General features: G+C 39.0%; 1 long non-coding RNA gene across 1 annotated transcript in view; it reads right to left on the bottom strand.

The window, feature by feature from the left end:
- Positions 1–18,910, bottom strand: part of LOC121182493 — a 49,007-nt gene extending 30,097 nt beyond the window's left edge. The window contains exon 1 of the long non-coding RNA XR_005894121.1: positions 18,818–18,910. This is a non-coding gene — a long non-coding RNA (uncharacterized LOC121182493). The remainder of the gene's footprint in view (positions 1–18,817) is intronic.
- Positions 18,911–20,451: the final 1,541 nt, after the last annotated feature.

Here is a 20,451-nt window from a genome sequence, read left to right as displayed (position 1 = left end):
TTTTCTCATTTTCAAAATACAATGCTTCCTTGGCCCAGCAACAGGACATGTGAATTTATGTAGTAAATGTAAACTGATTATTTCCAACCATGAAAATAAGTAGCAGAATAAACGCACCCTCTTCCCAACTCTGCAGGTCATGAGGGTGAATGAACATCATAAATTTCTTCTGACTGTGGAAATTATTCTTAACATTACTTTCTCCCAATTTTCCCCATTCATTTCAATAAAAGCATGCCATTTGCAGGTACATGGCAATCTTTTCTTGTGCTACACATCTTAAAAGCAAAGTACAAGTACTTTAACCCAACACCCTTTTGCACATGAGGTCACTCATTGCTGATAATTACAACATCTGTAATTTCCTATCTTAATGTGCTATACATCAAGATTGAACTTTACCAAGCTCGACATGTCAATCTGTTCTATGTATTTCCCTTTGCATTAGTGACTTTGAATGACATTTAAGTCTCACAAACGTTGTTACCAGCCTGTCGCTGCCCACTCATCCACCACCTTAGAATTTCCAAGAGATTTTAGTCATTGATTACTAAGTGTTTGGAAGTCTAGAGCAAGTGTATTTGGGCATATTTAAAACATCTGTAATGAGTCCATGTTACCACTTAAGTCAATCACTGCTCTTTTGTTTAAATGGGGAAAAAAATGGTGCCAAGATTTGAGAGAGCCACGGTGTCTACATATCAGGGCATACTTAGGATTAATTATGCAAAAAATGTGAGAGCACTGCTTTTTTTAAACCTAAAAATTACACATTTTTAATGCTTCAGATCAGCATAGCTTTGTAATTTGAGAAAGAAAAAACAATGGTTATGTAGTGTTTTATACATTTAAGCCATGCAGGACATTTATGCACCATTGCCAATAGTGCTTTTTTAACAGTTTGATTAAATGCTTTAATCAATCACAATCCCAGCCTGTTTATTAATCACTTTATCAAGCAGTTGATGCATTGCTGCTTTTAATGGACTCCATTTATTTTGATTTCTCCTCTCTTCATCTTATCGAAAGGGGCTCTCTCAATCTGGACAGATAAAAAGGGGGATGCGAGAATGGCTGGCTGTAGTGGCGAGAGCTCAGACAAGCCAGTCCCTTAACTTCATTACAATCACTCTGCTCAGACTTAACCAATTTATTAGTGGCAATATGTGCCCAGAGCACTGGCTAGGTAAACCACATAGCTTAGCTCAGATAAACAGGCGCCCATTCATTTGTCTCTTCACCTGACATCCTGGTGATGTATGATCCTAATAAGATTAATATACCCTGGATTTATTCCCTCTTAGTTCCCGCAGGCATCTTTTAATGTTATTCCTCAACGATCTAAGACTATTTCTCAACTTCCATGTTGTAGGAAATGGTGGTAGAAATTTAGCAGTTTGAATAAATACTTCAATCCAGGCTGGATATAACACTTCAGATGTAAATGTTGACACTAACAACCATTTACTGAACAGAGGCAAGGCAGCTTATTCTTACACTTGAACTATGAATGAACATTCCTCCCTCCCATGAAGGGGGCTGAAAACAAATTTCTAAAACAGAAGCATCTCTCACAATTGCAATTCAAGCTTCTGTTGTATTCAATAACGCATTAAAGTAGTCATTGAACCTGTCATGTTCTGGTCAGAAATGACCACAATTAGCAAACAATCCATCTCCTTTTAAGCCCCCTCCCAGCCAACCCCCGCCATAGCCCAACCACTGCATCCTCTGGTTTGGATTCACGCACAGACTTTCTGTCTCATCCATATTTCCCCCGTCTGCCCTTCAGCTTCTCCTCTTCTCTCCATTGTGCGCTAAAAAGCTATTGTCTGCATCATCTGAAACTCTGTTCGCTGTTACGAGGCTGCAGTGAAAAACATGAGAGTGCACAGGTTTGGAACGCTGAATAGAAAATTGTACTTAAGTGGTCTTCTCTTGCCCATCACCTCTACCCTCTACCCTCCTCCACATGAGAAGGGCTGCTGGGGTGGGCTGGAAGGGGAAGCCAGCAGGGCAATAGCAAACTTGAAAGCAGCCAACATTTGCAGCACTCTTGAAAAACAAGCATTTCACACCTGAAGCCTTTCATGCAGGGCCTCGAGGCATCCCCTTCAAGGCATTTAATTGGCTATTGCTTCAGAGCTCGTTCAACGCGCCCATTATGGTGAGGCGACAAGCAGCCAAGTATGTCGAATGAAAAGGGTCCTTCTCCCAGATGGGCCTAGTGGTATTAAAAACTGCCCGATCACTTCTTGCTGTTGACTGACAGAGGTAATTCAGATGTAGGTATTTCTACAAATACTTACAATGAAAAGAGTGAACTGCATAAGATAAAGACAAAAGACTGGCCTTCACAGTTTCTTTCAAATAGTTACAAAGATTATAGTATGTGGAGATCATGTTGTGATACTGATGTGCATATGACACACAGCAAAGCACATACAGCTCAAGACAAACTTATTTTTCAACAGACAGCTGTTGTAATAAATGACACTCAACTTCGGCAGCCCCGTTTATCAATTATGACATTTGAACAAGCTGTGAAACATTTCCTTGGTTATTGTCAACTGGTGAAAACATAAATATACCCTGCAGCATGCCTCCACACATCAGACACTTTGATCACTTACAGTTTTTGAAATGAAGACATTTGTGGCTCCTCTCAACATATATTTCATGCTTTAATCTCAGCCCTGGGATGTAAGGCTCTAGGATATGATGTTCCACTTTTGTTTGGCAGTTCTACCTTAAAGATATGGTCTTTTTCCTTTCCTATGCCATCTGCCATCTGAAGTTTCACCCATATCAGCCTAAGGCATTGGAGCCCTCATTGGCAATGTTTTTGAGGGCACCCTGACTCCCCACGGATGGACAGCCTTGGGGGAACCAGATAAAGTAGGTGTTTAGTCTCTGGGCTGCTGATGAGGAAGGGATTGGCTTTGAGCTGGGTTGGGACTCATGGGAAATCTGGCGTGCAAACTAATTACGTTGTGCTGCCAAACTGCCTGTGATTACAAAATGGAGAGGCGGCGAAGGTGGGGCTTAGACTTTATCAATTGCCCTACTATTTCTTTTTAAAAGAAAACAGCTAAAACTAATGAGATTATTTAACGATGTTCTTTTCGCAGAATGACTTGCTGTCTTATTTTTACGTATACCAACTGTAAGAGAGGGATGGATAATATGCAAATAAATAATCCCATAAAAGGAAAATAAAACGGACCAAGATTACAATCCTCTGATTTAAAAGTTTTGTCACCTGAAAATTCTGAATTCTCAGGATGGTTCAGTAATAGCAAATACCTAATTACGTCTTGCATGTTTCCCCACCTGCCTGTCACACTTTTGGAGAAAGCCACTTAAAAACAGGTTAGTTCACAAATTATCTGCTATATTTGTATTAACGCCTCAGCTGGTGGCACAGACAGCCCCTGAAGATACGCACCAGGCAAATCATTAAAGGTACAATGGACTACTCGTCCACTTCTCTCATCATGGACCAAATCAAATTTCAGGCTTTATATCTTTTTTTTACACTAAACCATATGATTAATATTTCTTAGTGTTTTTTAATTAATTAATTAAAGTTTGTTTCAGATTATAAAAATATTTGTCTACCTCTGAAAGCAGTATCTAATTTTAAATTAATTGCCAGGTTACAGATTTTTATCCTAAATGTAAAAGCTGATAATTCAACATTTGTAGCGCCAAAAGAAATAATTTCATGTTGTTCTATAACCTTGGCAAAACGTTGTATTTGTAGATTGAACACTTGTCATGCAAAACCATCATGAGGAAAGTCAGGCACTAATAAAAATGTTTTTAAAAGGCACCAAATGTGCAGAACCTTTCAGAGCAGTGATAAGAATTTTGCCGCTAAGGACAGCTCTCCTTTTTCAAAAATCCTCTTGTTGTCAGGGCGCAAGTGGAAGGCAGCAATAAAGCAGAGCAAGGATGCTTATAATGGGAGATAAATCTTCTGCACTTCCTCCATTATTTTTATTACATTATGTTTCATTACATATGAATGTGCTTAGCAGATGTCTCGAAGCATTGTGACTTACATAACTTATATGCTGGCTCGTAACCCATTTATACAGTGCAGCATGTCACCAACTCAGATGAGGAACATTTGTCAAGGATGGAATGACAGAACACAATGAAGCAATATCATCCTTTAAAATAACTTCCCCTATTCTTTCTCCCTCACTCATTCACTCCTCTGATAGAGGACTCGGCATCTTGTGGGTTAAAAGAAAGGAAGTGATTTTATAAGGGAACGGTAGGCGCAGTCATGGATCTAATCATCACAGGGGGATGCAGGTAACATCAGTCAGTGACATGGAGCAACATGATATCAGACACAGAATAGATCACTGTCTGTGTGGTATACATAGCACCACTCTTCCTGAGACCTCATCCTTCAAAGGGGCAAACTGGTTGTGGTTAGGGAACTGAACTTGGGACAAGAGGGCTGCAGGTTCAATATCTCCAGTCAGACACTGAGCAAGATACTTAACCCGAGCTGCTTCAATGAACATCCCAACTAATAAATAGATGGCATATAAAATGTCAGCACATGCCGGCAGATTGTAGCACTGCAATAATAATACACAGCGTATGCTCCGACGCTGCAAGTCCCAACTTACACAATCTAGATTTATATACCTTTACAGGACATATTTCCTTAAATATGTACATTACAATTCTTACTGGAATTGATTCCTGGAAGGTAGATAAAAATGTGAAGACTTTTTTAATGGGGATTTATGTTGTGTAATTTAGGTTTCATCATTCATCTTAATGCATTTATTCTACAGTTATTCTTTTATTACAGAGAGATTTTTTTAAGTGGTTGAATCTTTTTTCGTTATTCTGTCATATTTTGGGATTTCTGTCATGTTTTATTCTCTGAAGAACTTTGAGCTGCATTTATGTATGAGAAGTGCTCAAGAAATAAATTGTATTTTTATCTGTTATTGTTATTATCATGTAAACTACCTGTCTGATACTTAAACCCTTGAGTAAGGTATAGTCTCTTTTCTGTACCTTGGCTCTCAAGTTTCTGTCCAGTGTTCGCAGAGCAAGGGAGAAAAATCAATAAACCAACAGGACAGCTAGTCTCAGAGGATTTCACTTTGGATTAAGAATAGAGGGGAAAAAAGACAGAATGCAATACTGAGATTGCATTATGACATTATTATCAAAATCCTCATTGATTACTGATGTGCAAAAATAAAAGGTAATCCTACAAGGAGTAATTGAAACGAAATCCAGCAGCTCACGGTTTGACTGGGAATGATAGCCAATGACATGACATTAAGCAACGTGAGACAAGGGGCAGTGGTTTAAGTGATCTGGCAGGCGGTACGATGCCCTCCTGTCAGGATCGATCAGTCCTGCTGAAATTTAGAGCAACACTCTAAATTGGTCTTAATGGTGTGTTTCATCCTCCAGTCTCCTCCACACATTGACTGGGAGCCAGTGTCCTTCATCACGCCGGGTTCCTGCCCTCGCTTTCAATCTGGGCATACCACTGATCTCTGCTCTCTGAGGAGAGGGAGCAAATCGGGCCAGGGGCACCCACAGAATTGAGTGGCTTACATCCCACCTCCAATAGTCAGGGAGGTTCTCCTTTTAAGGCGCTAAAATAGGCTGCAAAACAACCCCCAAGCCCCTACTGTGTGCCAAGCAATTTTCTGATCTGATCATAATCCACTTCTTGGGTATGTGAATTATCAAATGGCATGGAAGAGCATACATAGAGTCAACGATATGAACTAACTGTGTGGCAGCGGCTTCTGTCTCGATCTTTAATGGGGCAGACCCGTAAGGGGCACAAAAAAGAAAAAAAAAACCTGTATGCCCCTCTCCCACTCTGCTGGAAAGTAATCTGCTTACATCATTAGGCTAAGCTTGCTGAAACAAATTACCAGATGTTGTGTTCCTTTTTCTCTTGTCTTTTTGTCAGCAATTTAAAATAGTCTCCGCCATTTTTCCTCACTAGCGCCCCCTCCTCTCCAACACCTCTACACAATAAGGCCATTTGCAAATAACAACAATTGGAAAAAGAAAAGTCCCTCCCGCTATTCACAACCCCTATCTGGTTCTGTTCGCGTCCTTCCATTTTTGGGCGATCCAGTCATGTAGCGGCTAATAACCTGAACAGAGAAAAAGAAAATACCAGGAAAAAAGAAGAATGAACTGAAGCAATTGAGGTCCCCCACCCGCGGTTGCACTTGGTAGGGATTTTTGAGGGTCTAGTTTAGCTTATCACATTATAACCCATTTAGAGATAAAGACATGTCCCAGCGCTTATTATAACTCTGTAGCATGCTGAGCATGCAAACACATATTTCAACCCGCCTCCCTTTTAGATATTTCTAAGAGCAGATGTAACATTAACTCCAAAGTCAATAGAGAAGAATTAGGCAATGTGTGCAATGTCCTTGAAACACTTTTAAACTATAATTTTGATGTTTACACATACTATTCTGTATTATTTCTAGAAATGGTCACAAAACAGCAAATAATGTTTTTGTAAATTACTAATAAAATTAGGACCGAACATTCAAAATTATTTAAAAAAAAATCTAATAGCGTTATTTTATAGTGAATAAATGAAAGATTAAAGTGGCCCTAAGATGCTGATTGCAATGATTCTGTTCATTAAATTTTTTTATAGAAGCCATTTTTCTGTAATTGTGAAATAATAATTTTAAATGATTATTGTTATTATTGTTATTATTATTATTCCTTCAAAACTTTTAATAATGTCTCCTTATGGGTAATTTAAATTTTGTATTACTTTGTATTGCTTCAAGTCTTTGTTGTGGGTATGAAAGAACGACACTGCTGTGTACATTTAAAAGTCATAAATTAAATGCAAGCTTGTCATTTGGTCTGTATGGTGGCAATGGTAGTAAACTGGAGAATTCAGTCTTGACAATACAACATGGACTTTTAAAGAAAACAGTGTGCAACAAAGCAGGAATACTGTCCGCCTGGTCCTGACCTTATTTTCGTGACACACAAAAGAATACATAAACAGATATATACTTTAAAATCAAATTGCTTGTGTATTTACCTCTTATCAACAGCCTGGCAGCAATTGTGATTCATAGCAGTCATTTAAGTGATAATGCACTCATTCACTACACTAACAAACACATACCTCCTGGTTATCTGTGCGTCAGCGTCGTTGCAATGCTAGTCGCCAAACAGGAGGCAGAAAACTCAAGATGGTGTTGATTGATAAATTGACAGGTTAATTTTCGGAAGGATAATGAGAGTAAGACCCTGAAAGATGGTTGAGAGAAGTCTCTGGCCCTTTGCTCTACCTTGGATGCAGTGCCATCTATCTATTACTGCTAGAACCGCAAGCTGGGAGCAGGTACACTCAGGCCCTGCCAAATGTTTGTACCATCTAGGTTAAACAAGGTCTCAAGCCTTATATCTGTATTTCCATGTGATTTTTCCTCAGAACTCACTAACCGTAGCTTGACAGGAAATTAAACCATGTTCAATTTGCACCATGGCTTGTACATGTAACTACAGAAAAACTAGAATAAAATGAATGAGACTTAAGAAAATATCTTAACATCTGATTCTGTATAAAAAATATTCAATAATCTACAGCTAATTTATATATTATCCACAGCTAATTTAGTTATTTATCCTCATTTTAAAGACAAAATATAATGTGAGATTTACATATTTCTATCTTTTAGTATGCATTCACAAACTCTGCAACTTTTCTATATGTTTACAGTCGATATTTTCTGAGACGTCTTCCTAACACATTACACAGTATCATAAATTATGAATTTGGAGAATAAAGGCATTTTCTGTGGTTGCAATTAGCAAAACTGTATGTGAATGGTTTCAAAAAAAAAAAGAAACAAAAAAACTAGACAATCCAACTCTGGAGCTTAATTAGAGGGCAAACTGTTAGAGTGGAAGAAAGGGTTTAACTAGAGGTTAGAAGGGTTTCTATATGTTACACACATTTCTTCTGCTTGTCACTGCAATGTGCCAAGTCTGCAAGCGCTTTAATTAAGTCTCCACCACCGTTACTATATAGCCATTCCCCATGAATCAGCATACAACGTTATGCTAATCAAATGCCACTATTTTACTTTCAGACCTAATGCCCATTATTTCTATCTTGTCTACTGTACCTATTAGTGAATTTGTGTGCATCTTTATTTAATAAGGCAGACGTGTGGAAGAACATCATTCACCATCATGACAGGATGATAATGATAAGACAACCAGAATTCCTGAATATGACCGTGTCTCAATGAATTTAAATAAAAACTGTGTGAAAACTGCAAATCAATGATAGCATTACAAAACCTGTTTAGTTAACTTAAAATAAATTGCTACTGTGGTGACTAAATGTAATTATTTTTCTTGCACTAAACTTATTTAACCTGCACTAAACTTACTTAATTTTGTTTTATTCTATTCTATGTTGTATATATTTACACACGTTTGCACTGAAGAAGGAGTTGCTTTCCATCTCGTTGTACATGTAAAAAAGATGTATAGTGACAATAAAAGGCATTCTTTTCTATTCTATTCTATTCTATTGTAGTACCACAAGACAGAAGGATGACCCAATTTAATTTTTTTTTTCCCCACTGGCTTTTGATTGTACTGAGGCTTCAGGAGACCCCGGTCTCTTTTGGATACACCTCGACTGAATTTTCTGGCAACTCGTTCTCTTCGCTGTCTCCCAGTAGTGAAGCAGTTGAATGGGAGAACATTTTAAAATGCGTAATTTATTGAACAATTAATCTGAAAACATAATTACTCTTTTATAATGAATTTGACAAATTCATGTATGTATTATCCAATTTCAGGGCAGAGTACATTAAACTATTCGGGCTGTTTTTTTTTCAGTCAAAATGTGATGTTTTTCCGTTTACTTTACCTAAAATAGTTTAATAATATGTCCAGCCTTGAAACGAACACGCAAGGAAAAACAATTTAAGTGTAGCACAATAACAAAGTCTCGCTCTCTGTGTAAGTGCTTCAGAGGAGCAGGAGCGGCTCTGTTTAGTACAATGTTTGATGATATGACCACGACCATGAAAGAGGACAACACTCTGTGTTGCCATGGATGCAAAATGGAAAAAAAAACTACAACTTTGTTTTCTGTAAGCTACACTATATATGGTAGAAGTTAAAATACATTTTAATAATACTAATAATAACAGTAGTAGCAAATCCTTAAATTTGGGGTCCAAAAAATGTATTATACTGTAGTGTTTTTCATGTGTTCAAACAGGAAAATAGGTTGTTGCTATACCCTAATAAAACATTGGTCTTGTCCACTGTTTAAAAAAAGTTGACAGCATGAAAACTCTTGGTATCACCTCACACTCTGCGTTGATCTTATTTATATTTCAAGGGCTTAATGCCAATCAAACCAAAACTAATTACACACCAACAAAAGTATGAGAAAACCCAAACAAACGGTATAACAATTTAAAATTCGGGTATGCACTTCTACAATACTCGTTCCACAACCATTTTCTTAAGGTGCGTTTTGTCCTGAATTGTTGGTTGTGAAGAGAAGAATTATGGCTTAGAGTGTCATTGTATTGCTGTAAATGCTGTTGATTACCAATAACCACATGGTCACAACTAGGGGTGCCCCACTCCTCCCATTCATTTGAACAGTGTTCGGAGCTCTGACAGACACCACGAGAACGAAAGGAAGGGTGCAGAGGACAAATCTTGGGGGATTCACCCCATCCGAGGCTCCAAAGCACCCAACAGCTTGATCCTGTGTCACTCCGAGGGCATGGCTTGGCTCTCCCTTGATTTGCCTTTGAAATCTAAACGTTTAATTGTGGTCAATGAAAAGGGTTCAAGCAAATGAATGGTTGAAGAATATGAGTGGAGGGAGGGGCTATTTCGGAGTGTCAGGCTGTAAAATGAGTATACATAAAAAGCAGGAGGGTGAAAAAAAAATCAAGAGGGAATAATGAAATTAGGGATGGGGCGAGAGAGAAAGAGAAAGCAAGAGCTGGAGAACTTGAAGCACTGACCCCTATCGTCCATGGTGAAAAGCAAGAGATTAGAAAGTGTTTCATGCTAATTTCCATGGAGATTTCTGTAATTTCTCAAAAATTACTTCTTCCCGCTTTGATTTGTCCATACTGCCTGGCCCCCTGCTAGTGTTGTCGGGGTGGTCTGCTCTATCATGCCTCTGCTCTCGTGGGCCCCTCGATGGCCCCTCGCTGCGGCCAGCCGTCGTGAGATTACTGAAGCGGCGCTGACGTCTCTATCAGCTCGCGCCACCGTCATGCCCTCTCCCAACCCCCCACCATCACCCGATCCCTTTCCCTCGGCCTAGCTTCCTTTCTGCCCACCCACCACCAACCCGCCCTCAGTGCAAACTCTCACAGATCTGTCAGATGATGGCTTCATTGGTTTGCAATGCTCCCTGCAAACTCATACCAGTCTTTTTACACTCCCTCATCCTGTCCTCTCATCCCTCCTAGAAAGCTGCACTACAAGAAAAATCTCTACCCCCCTACCATTGTAGATTGTTTCACCTTTTGCTATCCCTCAGTCTTCTCTCTCTCTGCCTCATCCTGGTTTGTGCTTCTGCCTGCCACATCAAAGGAGAACCAGGGGTCACGGAGCCACAGGCATGGAATATAAATGCAGCCAACTGCGTGGCAGTATGGGAAATCAATCCTCTAAAGATAGCTCCATACACTTCATGAACCCATCATCCGTCTCTGATACATATAGTAGCATATAGAAATTTTTGTGGCCTTTTATATATGTATACTGTGTATACTGCACAGTATCTTAAAAAAAAGTACACCTTGCTGTTATTCATTTTCATCTAAAATTCCCTTGACAACTTATTTTTTTAACCAGATTTAGAAAATATAATATTGTAAGAGACTATATATGGACCTGATGTTTTAATGAATTAGGCAGAAATATGAATACTCTTTAAAGATGCCTTCATAAAGTGTTGATACCATGTTAAAAAGTTGCTGCCGATTCTACAAATATTTTCCCAACGCAAGCTTGAAGCTCCCCCTGCGAGAGTCAGTCTGTGTGTGTGTGTGTGTGTGAGAGAGAGAGAGAGAGAGAGATGGGGGTAGTGAAGAGAATCTGCAAGAAAAAATGTCTGAGAACAACACTGCAGCAGAAATATGTAAACAACTTTTGTTAGAGGCCCCCTGATCCCCCCACCGGCTCCAGATTCATGCCAACATACACAGGTGATGTTTCCTGTAACATGTCATAAATTTACTCAACTTTGTCTAAAAGCACCTGTGAAGCAGTCGGGCTGTCTAGTGGATGCTGGTAAGAAATATCTGGCTGAATGACAAAAAGCAGACATGACACCGAGCAGCAGCAAAGTCATTGTTATGAATTCTATAAGTCTTGAGGGATGAATGGGAAAACTAGTGTGATTGCCAGACACTGAGGTCTGCGGTGGGGTTCGATGGCTCCGTGTGGGGGGCAACTGGCTGCGGTTGCTTAGCATTAGTATTAGATAAACACTGTCGGAAGATGTCAACGTCTCCATTAATGCCAGAGCTGCCACACAGGCGGTGCTTGAGTGACACAGTGTTTTGTGGAGTGTGACAGGGGTTGTAAGTGCTAACTCTCTCTGGCTGCATCTCCGAGCCTGGTGGAGCCAAACCCTGGCGACACCTGGGAGTGCAGAGGCGCTACACTCTGACTCGCTGTGGGGATGATACATGGTATCCTCTTGTCCTAGCACTGACTGTACTAAACAAATTTTATTTGGACTCGTTAAAATTAATGGTCAATAAAATGCCCTTGGAAGATTCTGTATTTAATTGCTTCCTGAAACTCCCATTTGGTTCATTTGTTCAGTCTTGTCTTCATTTTTTAATTTAATTTTTTATTTAACACTGAGTTTGAGACACAGTATAAGACATATGTAGAATAGAAAAAGCTTAAAATTCTCACTTATAACTCTATACCAGCTACAAGCAGATTAGCCTCATCTGGAATTGTGGCTACCCCAAAAGGCTTTTCCATAGTCTTTACAAACCACAATATGGAAGCTGTGTGTTCAGCACACATCTAATGCACTTAAAGCCTGCCACAAGTACACATATACAGCCACACAATGAGCAGGATATGGGTTTTTCCATGCTTTCACAGAGTGGATGGAGGAGTTTTCCAGTCAGTAATTATGTAGACAGGAGGATTCCAGTCAAAATATAAGTAGATTTTTGTTTGAAAAGCTGGGAAATTTAAGAAGAGCATCTTTGTTGAATTAGAGGGGCCATATGCTTATCAATACATTTAGAAAATATTGTGAAAAATCTACACCTACATATATAAATTAGACAAAAATTACCTTACAAATATGACCAGAGTTACAAAGCAAAGGTGCTCAGCCTGTCATGGTTTCAAAATCTATTTATTCTCTAAACCAGTTAGGATTTTCTCAAGATCACAACTACACACTACACTCAACAGGAGTTGATGTGTTGAGAGGGGAAAAAAAAGTGGTAGCAGAACAATATGAACCAAACTCTAGCTGTACAGTACATAAAGTTCATAGTATATTTCATCTTTTTCTCCAATACATTTTGCAGCCGGAAAGGTTGGAATTTTTCAGTCTGAGAAAACAGCATGGAGAATTAAACTGCCTTAAGCTCAATAATACTGGCCATCTACGAGCTGCTGAGTTGTTCTGTAGGCTGGAGGGCTGGACAGTGTACTCTTCCCCCTAATGCCCTGTCCATTGATCTTTCCCGTAACTACAGCTCCCCACAGAAACCCACACAATCTGTGCAGAGGAGTGCTCCTAGGCACCCCCCACTTCAAAGGTGCATATTTACTCTTAGAAATTTAGAGAAAGTGCAGCTGTGGATGCATCCTCCAACCTCAATCAATGATAGGGCTGGTCCTCCTGACCCCCCCCTGCTGGCTAATAAAGTGCTTCTTAGGCTTGGTGGTTTCCCTGGAAGCCTTATGGGGTTGGTTCAAACTAGCACTTATGTTGGTTTCCATTGTCTCTTCTCGAAAATTGATTTTTAGAAAAATACTTATCTTGTTGCTCAACAAAGTTCCAGTTCCAGAGTGAATTACTGTAGACAGTTTTATTCTGTCCCTGATTTACTATTATTATTTTTTTTTTAAATTTGTGGCATTTAATAACTAAAATAAACAAATAAGAAGTAAATCACCAACCTCATCAGAATCCAATTGTAGAACGATGCTCAACTGCATGGTACACTGGACACATATTTTTATTTTTTGAAGTCAATGACATTTTTTATGTGAGAGCAGGAATCTCTTACCTTCACTATAACCTCAAGCAAAGAAAATTAATATTAGACTGTGAGTATTTTAACCCACATACTTTAAGGGAGATTAAGAAACAGAACTGATATAGATGAAACTTTCAAAAATCCTTTTTGTTTTTTTAATCCTCAATGTGTATCCTGTCACACGACTCTCCAACAAAGCTGTAGTGCCCTGAAAATAATCTCTGGATAAAAAAGCTTAAATCTCAAATTACAAACAAAAAAAAAAAAAAGAAAAAGAAAAAACTTACATCTTTAATTAGCATTTTCCAAAGAATCTACATATGCATTATGTCTACTTAACATGTCCTGTTTTTTTTTGTCTTTGACAAAAATATTTCATGCTGGGATGCACATTATCATAATTGTCATTCCAAATCTTCAAAAACAAATGTGTATTAAGACAGCAGCTAAAATAGGCCTTCTGCTGAAAATCAGACAATCAAAATCTTTTGTAATTAAGCGCAGCAATATTCTAATTACCGATGATTCAAGCTACTCCATGCTGCTTCCTGTACCCCTTCTGCAACAATTAGGAAAATATATGTCAGCTGTGATTTTTCCTTTATTTCACTTAAATGTGAGTCTCAAAAGTGGCGCAGTGGGGGATTTATTCAAAAACAATGACATTTATAACTCTCCTCTGAAAGAATTGCATTCATTCTCCACTCAGCAGGAAAGGCTAAGTTTTAAGTGACTGGAGTAAAGGTCTGAAGGTATTTGCATATCTGCACAACACCATAAAAACTTTAAAGTAGAAACTCTTGTCAATGTAGCATTCACTGTGTACAAATTATACTTGTTACAGTAAAAAAAAAAAAAAAAAAAAAAACTTCTACCTGAGAAATCATTTCTCTTACAGTTGCATTTACGACTGCACACAGATTTATATAATTTCGCATGATGAACTACAAGAGCCTGAAAACTAGTGACCTTGACTACACTGTCTGACATATCACCTGATCATCACTCTGTAAGCGAGTGCCTGCCTAACCAGCCTTTTCCTTATGGTGTTGATTGCATTCTTCAAGTCTGCCACAATAGCGTTGAGCTCTGAAAACAGTGGAAAAAAAAAAAAAAGAAAAAAACTTGTTTCAATGTCATTAATCCTAACTTGTTTGGACTCCTCACGTTGACTCTCCCACACATCTCTTTTTCTCCCTTTTTTCTCTCTCAGCACATACTATTGCTCTCACTCTCCCTGCCTCGCTAACATGTTGACAGCAGTTTGTTAGTAGGTATCAGTTTTCAGTGAGCAGCCTGAGAGGGAGAGAGGGATGTGGTAATCATCTCTATCTCCGGCTGCTTGGCAGCGTTCCCCTCGGCATGCTGGCAGACACTTGCCATTGAGCGGCTGTCAGGCAGAAAGGGTGTGGGATGTGGGCTCAAGCTACACAGGTCACGGTCATTTCTTTCCAAAAGCCATTGAAGCTAAAACCTTAAGTGGCATTTGAGCTACCTGCACTGTCAGTTCTGACACTCACAACACTAACAAGGAGACCACCGGTAGAGAGTCAAACTCGATTATGCCTCCCTGGTGGATTTTCTTAATATAGCTTAGCTACTGGCTGGCTTGTGTTTCTAAGAGAAAGCACATGCTTTCAATGTTATGAGAGTTGTTCTGCAGATGTGTCAAGTAAAATTTAGCGCTATATCCAAAGAAGGTAAAAGAAATTTATTTGACCCTATAACTGATATAACAAATACAATCAGCATAGACATCTATTGCACAATGAGAAAATAAAATTCAGTTAATCAATCTGAATAAATTTTATAAATTGTAGATGTAGATGGTTTCTACTGTGAAAGGGGCGATAATTATGCTCATAATTCTGAACTGTTTACTGCCTGACTTTCTACACAACAGGTAAGAGATGAAGAAAGGTTGTTTAATTAAGAGACAGCTAGGTATTTAGTTTCGAGAAGAGTTAAGAGTTGTTAATCAGTGAGTGCGTGGTTATTAAATTTCTCACTATTAATTCTGTGTAATAGTAATTCTGGTTGTTTTGGTATTCCTTGTGAAGCACAGTGGTGTAAGTAACGTTGAGCTCATCTTACACAGTGCTGCAAAGCTTTAATTGCTTTTTGTTGTTGCCATTATTATTTCTGCACTGTTAATAAAGAAATAAAGCTAATACACACACACACACACTTTTATATATATATAAGCATATATTTATGGTTAAAAGTGGCATACTGATTCACTGCCAGGTTAAAACACAGTAAAATGAAAATCATTTTCAATTACACTTCACAAATTAATGTTTCTAAAAGATGTACTTAGTGTACCACTGTTTTTCTTACACACCAGAATAACAGTCATGCTCTTCATCATAACAATTATTCTGCATTAATTCAAGCCTGTCTTCAGTTCACAAACCAGAGCCCCACAGTTTACGCTGAATTATTTGGAAACATAACTAATCAGCAAAAAAAAAAAAAAAAAAACCCACGAAGTTCCTTGGAAAGGTTAAAACTTTAAACAAAACTGCATGAAAAAGTAGTCCGACTTCCATGGCTGCAAACTGAATTGTGCTTGATAAGTTGCAGGCTCTCACAACCTGGACCTGTGATCTTTAGAGTGATACCCTCAAGTTCACAGCAACAAATACACTCAATCACTCAGGGAGATCCTAAGTCTCTCAGTTGGCCAATTACTGCTTTTTAAAAGCCTGGGGCACCCAGGAAACTTTGACTCCTGGAAATAAAGACCAATCTGAGAGAGAAACATTGCAGCTATTAAAATCTTTATAATTCTGTAAATCACAAGTGATTTGTTTTGCCCCATGGCTTGTTCCGATACATCCTTGCTGCTATTGCAAAGGGCATGGGGTGACTGCAATTGAGGAGAGCAAGCTTATTTTTACAACTAAGCTTGGAAAAAAGGGATGCCTTTTTTCTTCTTCTTTTTGAGTGCAGAAGGCAAAGATCTCCTCTGTGTCATAATTGCCTGAAGTTAGAGAGTAAAGGCTCTGGACTCCTGATGTTAGTGTGGGCCTTTCATCAGGGGGGTTGGAGTCAGAGCTGCTTTAAAAGATCAGGCCCTCTAGAGGATCAGACTCTGTTTTTATTTATGTAATAAAGGCATTTAAAAGACAGAAAAATGATCATCACTTATCTATTGTTGGATTAGAAGTTTCCCCGACTGGTGCCGTCATTGTTGGGTTTGCTGTTTTTGTTGATGATTAAGGCTCCCATTATTCAAAGCAGATTTACATTTTCTCAATTATTTCATTTTTGAACTTCAATATTAAGTATGCTATACTGATTAATTTTGAGGATGGATTCCTAAATTAGCCTGCTTATTCAAACAAAGTGGAAGCCAAAAGTGGTAGAGAGGATCATGCAATTATGAGTAAAATCACTCCAATTAAACACTGCCGTGTTAACTTTTAGAGAGCACACACTCCACGTAATATAATTACAAATTGGGATGAAAAATGGAAAAGAAAACACCAACATTATGGAATGAAGCATTTACAGTTGATGGATTCTCAAAAAGCTCTTCTATCCTCTGGTGCTCAGGGTTAAGAATGGCACTCTTCTGCTGCTGCAACACTCTCCCTCCCAACTGCCACACTCCCCATTCAGCAGCGCAAGGCCCTCTGCTACTAGACAAGGGCCCTGACTGAGGATGCTTTGATACTTCAGCCTCTAATCACCAGAGTATCCTTATAGCGCTGAGCTGATGGACGAATGGGTCATAGGAAGGATGTCCCAACCATAAATCAGACTACAGGGGTGACAGCACACAAAATAGGTGAATTGTCCTTGGGTTCGCGATGCTGGCGGCATCCCTTGTGTCCCCGGCTAACACCACCCTTTTTATTATTTGGGAGCAAGTCAAACGGATGCCCTACCAGCCATTCTGCCCTCCCCCTTGTGTTTTTCCCCTCGTCTTTGAGCCTGGACCCTGCTATGAACTGTTTCCAGAGTCAGTTACTGGTGTAATTGAAAGTGCTTTGTCATCGCTTTCAGCCAAACACTGATGGATGTGAAGCTGAATGAGGTTTGGGTTTTAGTTATACGAGTGAGCCTGTGTGAGATTTATCACCAGAGGCTTAAGAGGCTACAAGGGACCATTAAAGCACCACCGCCGTCTACATCACAGTGAACTGTTCATTATTATTCATTAAAATAGAATGCCTTTAATATGTCTAGTTTCCCATGTGAAATATATACATATATATATACATGTTTTTGATGACTGTTGGAAAAAAAAAAAAAAAGAAAAACTATTCAGTCGCCTAGTTTGTACAGTAAACTCTAGTGTCTAGTGCAATAAAATATTATTTTAAAAGATACAGGTAAGACATAAAAACGTAAACTGGCCTAGAAAGCACTGACATGAGAGAATACAGTTTTACAGTTTTTAAAGTTTCAGCAAAATCAAAAACTCAAGAAAGCCTCTTTTCATGCCTTCCACATAATATTTGTTCTTTTGTCCTCAGTTTTGTACTTTCAAAACTCACAACAGTGAATTGAAGAATACATATTCTATTAATTTGGGGTCTGTTAAACACATAACCTTAATGTATATTTTAGTCTAATCCCACCAATGGTTTGTGCATCTTTTCATAATTAGTGCGGTCTATAGAAAACCTATTGAAAACTATTTAATTTCAATTCTGAATCGACATCCACATGCAAAGCGTGGGAGGTGTGCTAGTTCTCATTGTCTCTCACTTATTATAGGCTGCCCCCAGCTGCCTGGGCTGTGAGGGCCTGGATCCTGGATCCTGGCTCCCGTCCAGCTCGGCTCTGATCTGGGCCTCTTTGTGATTTGAGGAGTATAGAGCTTTGCTGGGCTGCTGTCCTAGAGCCATGTTGGAATGCATGAGCAGTGGTGGAGGTGCAGAGGGAAGTGACCTCATTGTGTGATGCGAGCAAGAGTACGGGGCAAGAGTTACACACTGAGGTTGGTTGGATTATAAATAAAGTAGTGTGTGGTTTCTGTGCTGCAGCCGGGAAACAGGAAAAGGTGAATACCAGTGCTCACAGCACAGTTGTAAATGGTGCCCTATCCTCACACTGGCTCAAGGCTGCCAAGATAGCCTGGCCAAATAGATTTAATACAAAAATATTGCCTAATTTCTGCTAGATTCTGCTTTTCCATTGTGTATCAATAAGTTTTCTAAACACCCTACTGCTAGATTAATCATTACTTGTGATAATTTCTGCCATCTTAACAAATAATGTCTCTCATTTCTGAAGGCGGGTAGGTCACGGTAAAAGGGAATTGCTTGGATGCTTGTGTTTTTCTCATTTTCATATTAAGATTTTGTGTTCATGTTGTTCTTGGGTTTGTGTTGCCTCTTTGTTGTTTGGTTTAAAAATAAATAAATAAATAAAATATATTTTTTTGACATACTCCCCTCAATGTAAAAAAAAAAAAAATTATTAAATTAGATTAAATTGTCATCATAACATTGCACAAGATCCAATCACGTGGACTGCTGACTGCGCGTTGAGGGATACCTGACCTGTCTGAGGCCTGTGTGTATGCCAGTCTTCTTGTGGAGCTGAGGAGGAGCACGAGGAAACAAAAGACCAAGACCCTGCCACAGGCACAAATACCTGGGAGAAGAGACAAAGGCAACTTCACTTTAGCAGGAAGCACAGCGTCCAGGATAAACACTTCTTACATGGATGCATCATGCACTGTGTGAAACTTAATATGACTTCCAGGATTACCCCCCCACCCCGAAAGAATAAAATGTGCATGGGACCTCAGGGTTATTGCTCTTGTAGTTTTGAGCTTGTTTTGGCACCATTTTTATACGTTTACCAGCACCAGCTGAAATCATTTTTCACTTGAATTCAGTTATGCCACAGGCTTTTTATTCCTCACAGACTCAATTAAACTCCCCCCTACTTTCAATGTAGTCTCCTAAAAAGGTGTAATTTTCTATATTAAGCATTTCATAATGCTAAGTGTGGATAAATCTCTCTAGAAGAAATCAATAGATATGCTATTGCCTATGGTAAAATTAGCATGGTAAATGAACATTAGCTCGCAGATGGTTGGGTATAGGGCATAGCTGTGGCTCCTAACAAACAATTGATTAACTTGTAAATTCCCATTGTCCAGCTGTTATTCAGGCTGTTTACCATAAATAAAAGAGGGGGAGTAGAGAAAGGATCCAGATGCTTTGAGTGCAGCAGAAAGGCAATCTGTCATTGTTCTCAACTAACACTGATGGATGCTGCTTTGAATGGGGATTGGTTTTAGTTAAACATGACAAAGTGAGGGATGACACGCCATTGGTCACAAAGGTCTGGAGGTCCAGCAACGCCTCAGCAGTTGCTTTTTTCAGCCAAGACAACCTCTTGTTCATGAATCAGCTGCCAATAAAGGGAAGAAGTTGTTGGGCCAGGCTTTCAGGTTTGTTTGTTTTGATGTGCGGTCATGTTGAAGTTGAAAAATGGAAAAATGAACAAAAACTACATGTTGACTTTACCAATATGGCAGCCAGTACAATTAGAGCATGATCTCCTTTCTTTCCACCCTCCACCAAAATTCATTTATAATATTTGGAAAGGAGTTCTGATTCCACTGGGGCCGTCACAGCATGGAAAAAGTAGCATGAAAGTACAGCTCATTACAATATATCACCAATATATTGTTGATGTCTGTTTCCTCTAATTCGTGTAAATTATGCAACACATTCCAGCCTGTGGACGTCTAACAAAGTTACTGTTGAAGAGGGAGTGACCATTATGTAATGAACCTTAAACACTGGCAGTAAACCAAACCAAAAGTTTTGACATCAGGTAAAACCATTAAATGCAGACACATTAGTTAAATCATGCAGCATTATTTTAAAGACATGATGTGTTTTGAGGATTTTGCTGTCAATGGACAGGAGCATGGGAAGCAAAATCCAGTCTCAACCAGACTTCAGTGTGATGTCAGATTGTGAATGGTCCAGTAAATTCTGCTTTTCACTGACCCAAAAATAACTAAGGGAGATGTAAAATGCATATGGGCTGCTCTTCCAGCTGCAGACTCACACTAGATCACATACATGTTCTCAGTAAAGGATGACATCAGAGATCTGGAAGGAACAAAACAAGCTTTTCTTCAGACCACAGACTTCAGGCTGTTGGCCACAGA

The sequence above is a fragment of the Toxotes jaculatrix genome, chromosome 5 (assembly GCF_017976425.1).
Source record: "Toxotes jaculatrix isolate fToxJac2 chromosome 5, fToxJac2.pri, whole genome shotgun sequence".
In the NCBI taxonomy this organism is placed as follows: Eukaryota; Metazoa; Chordata; class Actinopteri; family Toxotidae; genus Toxotes; species Toxotes jaculatrix.
This window is presented reverse-complemented; position numbering and strand designations above follow the sequence as displayed.